Here is a 7,500-nt window from a genome sequence, read left to right on the forward strand (position 1 = left end):
ATACGGAGCTGCCTAGTGTAGGCCTTATGGTCTTTTGCAGTCTCCTTTATTTCTTATGTTCTTATTGCACCACCACAGCCTTCCACCACAATGCTGACATTCCCTCCATCGCCCGGCCTTCCCAGCTTACCCCCCCCCACACCTTTCCCCATGTCCCTGTTCTCACCAGGTATTTCCTATACCTGTATTAGGTCATATGTATTTACCTAATTGTAGTGCAGAGGGTATAAGCCAGAGGTGGAGAACCTGTGGCCTTCCGGGCCATCAAGTGCGGCCTTCTGCGGCCTTTGATATACAGATTATCTATTTTTTAAAGACCTTGAATATTTTTTAAGTCTGAAATCATCATACACCTGAAACTTATAATATAATAAAAGGGATAAAATAATTGAAAAAAAAAAATTCAATGCGGCCTCTATGTGGGACGATGAATTGTAAGGTGGCCTTCATGCACAAAAAGGTTCTCCCACCCCTGGTATAAGCTATGTTCGTAGGGTCCTGTGCCACACTGTGCCACGTGGTGCCACACCCACCCGAACTGCCTGTAAGGTGAACCCTAGGTTGCCATGTCGGTATATATACGAGTATATATCAGTGTACGTGAGAGTGCGATGGGGGCTTTGTTGGAAGGGTATGGAGGCTGTGAAAGGGTCGAGACAAGGTAAGGTTAGATTAGATTAGACTGAATTAGGTTAAATTTAGACACAAATACTGAGAAAATAGGCTGCGATAGAGGCGAGGCGTAAGGTTAGATTAGGTTGAATTAGGTTAAATCTAGACACAAATACTGAGAAAATAGGCTGCGATAGGGGCGAGGCTAGGTAAGGTTAGATTAGATTAGGTTGAATTAGGTTAAATTTAGACACAAATACTGAGAATATATTAATAATAACTTATATGAAAATAATGCCATAGCGCGCGGTTCACACGATCAAAGCGGAAAGAAGCTTCCGCGAAAACGGGAACTTAGTGCCGAAACATTGCTCGTGTAAAGCGTACTCGAGAAATAAATGGCGGCATCAACATGGCTCGAAAGTCTATAAAAGGAGACAGGTGCCATAATTGGAAACTCGCGTGGATACGGTATGACATTATTTGTAAGTTAATCAAGGAATGAAACAACTGAAATAAAATTAAATATAACCGAACATCAAATATCAAAACGAACGTAGAATATGAGCAGCATTATCAATGTAGCAAGTAAAACTGCTAGTTCTAGTGTGGTAATTTCGGTTTCAGTTGACTATACCACGAATCACAGAACAGGGGCGCATGCGCAAACGATATCAACGTCACGTGCAGGCTGGGAGGTGTTATGAATTACCTTGTCCTGAAAAACTGCCTGCCTTGGCATTTTTCCTCGTCAATTCAACCTCCCCTCCACATTGGCGTTTCTCAAGCTTGGCTGTCAACGACAGGTGCACCTTCTATCCACCATTCCATCCACCATATTACCGTTTATTTGGTGAGCGTGATTTTGTCCTTTACTGTTTTCTTGCCCTATGCGTCTACCCAGCACAACAGTATAGATTTATAATTGAGAGATGTCGAGTGAGAAGTACGAACCACACGACTCGATTTCAGTGTCGACATTTTTCGTCATGTCTGTGTAGCTGACGTAATAGTATTATCGTGGCTATCGACTTGCTAAGGACGTTTGTTCTGCTTGAGGTTTATATGTTGTGAGTTGAGGTCACGCACGCACACTCATGCATACACACACACACGCACATACACACACACACATACAGAGAGAGAGAGAGAGAGAGAGAGGGAAAGAGAGACAGAGAACAGAGGCAGAGAGAAAGGGAGAGTACACACACACGTACTCACAGTAAGACAGAGAGAACGCACATACACATACACACAGGACCTGGCGGGATCTACTGGATATTATGGGAATTCTTATTCATTCTCAAAAATCTACTTCATCTTTACGTTCTTTACTTCACTTGTAGTTCCTTCTGTCTTTGTCCTTTCCTTTGGTAACATGTTTCTGATGTCACTTGGGGAAGAAGCAAATCTTCCACGTGGTGCCCTAGATAATCTTCTGAGATTTGCTACACCACGCACGAACCCGTGCTCCACTCCTGGGATGGTAAAGGTGGTAAACCCTCGGCCACAGGTTATGTCGTCGACCAAGTTTAGAGTCCTCAATGCCAGCACTGAGAAAATGTCTACATCAAAATCCGAGACTCTCGCGTACCTGGACACTGACATATTGTGCCTACACAGTAACGTGCACAGACATTGCAAGGGGCAGGTGCTTTGGGCAGGAAATTGGGCACTTCATTCTTTTGTATTATTCGTATATGACAACTATCCGGTAGTCCAACACCATTTCCCACATTATAATTTCTGAATGGTAAGAAAATGGAAAAAGCCTGTGAGAAATCACTTTTCATTCATTTTCATATATTTTTTGTGAAGAGCACTTTTGGGGCACAGGGCAAAGGGGCAGATGTTCGGGCACCCCCAGGTAGCCTACAAGAAACACACAAAGATCAAGTGCCACCAAGAATATCTAGAATGCACCTAATTATCCATTACCCACGCCCCGTTTATGGCAGTGCAATCTATGCACGAGACAAGTCTATAATCAAGAACAGTACTTACTTCTCGGAAAGATGGCTAGAGATCCTTCAGGTAGATACTGTACACCTCAAAATCACTACACAGTACAAACTTCCATCAACTTTCTTCACATGGGCAAATATACCCCCAAATCGAAAGACAAGCTTGGTTGTCGGTGACTTTAACAGTCACAGTACCACCTAGGGATATAGCCATACAAATATAGATGGAAAAGCACTGGAGAATTGGGTGATATCAAAGAACCTAACAACCCTCCATGATGCTAAGGATAACACATTCCAAAGTGCACGCTGGAGAAGAGGTTACAAACCCGACCTACCATTTCTATCATTCAAGCACTTCTTAAACTTTGAATAATAATAATAAAAAAAAAAAAAAAAAAAAAAAAAAAAAAATTGGCAACCGTATACCAAAAACCCAACATCGCCCAAATGTAACTGTAGTGAGACCAGTGATCAGATTCCAAGTAATAAAACCCAAGCCTAGGTTTAACTTCCGCAAAGCCAATTGGGTAGGTAGGTTTTACATCATCACACCTAGAAGATGCTCTTACTAACATCCTTTCTGCACTTAAACATTATGGTGAATTCCAAACACAAGTTTCAAATGTTGGAAAGACAAACATTTCCAGAGGATGCAGAAAGAATTTCATCCCTGACCTCTCTGAACAAAGCAAAAACTAATACGAGTATATTCAGGCATACAATGAAGATCCATTTTCTGAAAGTACCATTGAGCTCGGCATGAAATCATATCTAATGTCGACATAACCCATAACAACAACAAAACCCTGGGTAACAATTGAAAAAATTATTCAAACAAGACCCAAGACCCCCTTTCCCGAGCCCAGAGCAGCTGCTGTCACTTCAAACCAAGTAGCCAATCAACTGCAGCTCAGCGGCAAGCCAACCAATGAGGAGAGGGTCTTCCTAAAGAAAAGGAAACATGAGATGGGTTGCATCATGCAAGATTATGAACAAGGCATCTCAATGCGAGCGAAACCAAACATAGGTGTGTGCATTACACCTTAAAAACCATCAAGCCAAGAGAGAGCTACGAATCAGATGCAGCAACACCGATTTGGTACACCAACCACACTTTGTCTATTTGGGTGTTACTCTCGACGAGACTCTCTCTTACAAAGAGTATATTAATAAGTTAACAGGCAAAATATCAAGTAGAGACCACCTCCTCAGCAAGCTTGCCACTGTGACAAATAGCATTGGCACTAAGCTACTCCACCGGAGAATATTATGCACTACTGCGGGCCAGGTCATGCCATGCACACAAAATAGATCCGTAACTAAACAGGTCTTTCCGAGTACACTAAAACCAACGCCCTTACATGTTATCTACATGTTGGCAGGGATTCCACCACTCCACATCCGGCGTGAGATAATTAAAGGCATAAACAACTAAACAATTCCAGGCATCCACTGTACGGTTACCTTGAAGCTCGACAAAGGCTGAACTCCCGCCAAAGTTTCACGATGGTGGAGGGACTGGTTCCAACCCAAGCTGTGGCCTATAGGTTGGAATGCTGGCAGGAGTATGACAATTTGGGCCATAACATGCCCAAATGAGACCTTGCCGCCTCAAGGAGTAAACCTAGCCAGGAAGGACTGAGTTACCCTAAAGAGAGGAAGAGCTAAGGTGGGAAAAACAAGAGAAACTCAACACAAGCGGGGATACACCAACATTCCCGAATGTCCCTGTGGCGAAATATAGACAACGGTCCACGTCATCCCGGAATGTCCACTGGGTCCCCATTGCTCCAACCAAGATCTCAAGGAAACAAATGAGACTGGCCTAATATGAACACGGTTCTGGGACGAAAAGATATCATGAATTGGGGGACAAGATTCAAGTTTTACTGCTCATTAAAAGAAGACATAGTCCCGCATGATTGGAAAAGAGCTAATGTGATACCAATTCACAAATTTGAAAGTAAGGAGACACCAATAAATAATAGGCGAGTATCACTGATCAGCACAATAGTGAAATCATGTTAAAGGATTGTGAAAGGTTGATGGATGAAATGTCTTAAAGAGATGAACATTCTAACAGACAATTTAGCTTCACATCTAGGTCATGTGTATCAAAACTATTAAGCTTTTACTCGGGAGATATTGATCGTCTATTAAGATATCTTTAGAGTACAAAGACATATAATAGATGAAGGTATATAGTAATAAGAGGAAATCAGGGAAGGTCACATCAACAAATGTGCACTTGTGCACTCCGTGTCATGCCTTAATTGCAAAAACAAATAAGGAAAGTGACAACTGGTCAGAAGAAACTCTTACCGCGGAGTTTAAAAAAAAAAAAAAGTTTCACAAAAGAAAAAAAAAATCATACAGTATCAACAACAACAAATTTACAATGATAAATCAATAGGGAATAGTAACCATACAACGAAGGTGACAACTGGTCACAAGAAACCTTTAAGGGAGAGTTTCACAGCATAATCTGGTGCGAAAATATGTTCTTTCCCCATTAGTTAGAAGTAGCTGAAGTACCTACTTTCAGTATGTATCGACATCCAGGAAACGTAATCACCAGTCCCCGGGCTACATAAAGTAGGGCAGAGAATGACCAAAGAGAAAAAGAGCAGAGATCCAAGCAGAGACAACAGAGATACAAGAGAATGCTGAGACAGGAAAAAGAAAAGGAGAGACCAGCGAGATAATATAAGAAAAGAAGCAGACGCCAGGGTTCATCTGAAAAAATTCATAGATTTTTTTTTTTCTACATTCGTCGATTACGACAATTCAACTAAACAAGTCCTTTGGGCCTCTGCGAATACACGAATGCACTACGCAATCTTCAAGTACCGAACTCGTGAATTAACAAACTCCACGTCCACGCGAAGTGCAAGACTTCGCTTTTCCAATTTCTTTCGGAAATTTTCCAAAATCCTACTAGAATAAAGCCAAATACGACTCTACACCCACTCTCTGTTATTTCTCCACTACGAGACACCAACCTATCATCTACGTGTTCCCCAACAACCAGAAATGTCCCTCCATTACTACCAGAGATCATCGCATAACATTCTCACCAAAATATTACCTGTTCGGCCCCAGACATGAAAACCTTTGCAGACGATTGACGTTGGACACGTTTTCTATAACCAAAATTATCACTCCACGTTCGACGTACGAAGCCTAAAAATGAAACAAACTGGTAATTGTTTAAGTACTCATTTATAGTTCATGAAACAAATATATGTTTCATTTTTATGTTTAATGTGCATTGCTAATTTTTTTCTTAATTTATGTCCATTTATGTTTTTTTTTGTCTATTTTATTACTGTAAATGATCATTAATTATATCCTGACTGAATTCTGTTATTCGTAGAAGCTCCGCACGGCCTTAACTTTTTTTCGTGTCGAGACAAGCCTGGCCCATAGGTAGGTTATGACAATATCATATATATATATATATATAATATATATATATATATATATATATATATATATATATATATATATATATATATATATACACACACATACATATATATACATATACACATACATACACACACACACACACACACACACACACACACACACATATATAATATATATATATACATATATACATATACACATACATATATATACATATATACATATACATATATATTACGCATATATATACATGAATACGCATATATATACATATATACATAAATATACATATATATACATATATACATAAATTTACATATATATACATACATATATATACATATATATACATATTTATGCATATATATACACATATATACATATATATACACACATATATACATATATATACACATATATACAGTATAGTATAATATATATATATATGCATATATATACATATATATACATATATATACATATATTTACATATACATATATATATACATGTATATACATATATATATATATACATATGTTATATATATACATATATATATATATCTGTGTGTGTGTGTGTGTGTGTGTGTGTGTGTGTGTGTGTGTGTGTGTTTGTGTGTGTGTGTGTGTGTGTCCGCGTGCGCGTGTGTATATTACTAATAGCCTCCACACTGACCGCTATACTAGCAAACCATTGCAATTCCCTTATGCAGGGGGAAGAGGGAGAGAGAGAGAGAGAGAGAGAGAGAGAGAGAGAGAGAGAGAGAGAGAGAGAGAGAGAGAGAGAGAGAGAGAGAGAGAGAGAGAGAGAGAGAGAGAGAGAGAGAGAGAGAGAGAGAGAGAGGGAAAGGTGAGGGAGTGCTTTTAGAGTCTTCTTATATTTGTTATTTGGCAGGATGGGAACCACATTTTTGGTTATTTTTTGTATTTCTTTGGTTCTGGTTATTATACGTGTCCGGTCCATACCATTGACACACATTGTAGTTGTGGACGGATTAGGGCTTCTGTGAGATTTTTTATCATCTTTTCATCCACATGGTAAGAATCCACTTTAATCTTTTGCAGCAATCCGTATCTCTTTCTCACAATCCTGCTGATATGTCTGTTCGGTGACAGGTTTTTTTTTATCAATACTCCTAAATATTTATCCTCTTTTGTTTTTGTAACTGTTTACTTCCCAAGGAATAGTTTAAAGTTAGTATTTTGTGTCTATTTCATATTTCCCGTTCTTTACTTTTTTCAGTGCAATAATAATGTCTAAATATTTTTGCAATAGTGTACAGTCTTCGTTTTACCACTTTTCTCGTGATTTTTGCGTCATCTGTAAACGTATTTGTGCAACTTGTTGTACCTCCCACCATGTTCCAATAATGAACCTTGTTGAACTCCGGCGCTTACAACTCTCCATTCTTTACAACTGTTCTCATTTTTCCTCCGTAAAAGATATTTCATCCATTTGAGTTGCTTGCCTCGTAGTCCTCCAATATGC

The 7,500-nt window shown here is 39.3% G+C and overlaps 1 protein-coding gene across 1 annotated transcript in view; it reads right to left on the reverse strand.

The window, feature by feature from the left end:
* Window positions 1-7,500, reverse strand: part of LOC143028431 (uncharacterized) — a 34,478-nt gene that overhangs the window by 26,343 nt on the left and 635 nt on the right. The window lies entirely within an intron of this gene.

Source organism: Oratosquilla oratoria, chromosome 9, assembly GCF_046742065.1.
Source record: "Oratosquilla oratoria isolate Oo_2021 chromosome 9, ASM4674206v1, whole genome shotgun sequence".
Taxonomy (NCBI): Eukaryota; Metazoa; Arthropoda; class Malacostraca; order Stomatopoda; family Squillidae; genus Oratosquilla; species Oratosquilla oratoria.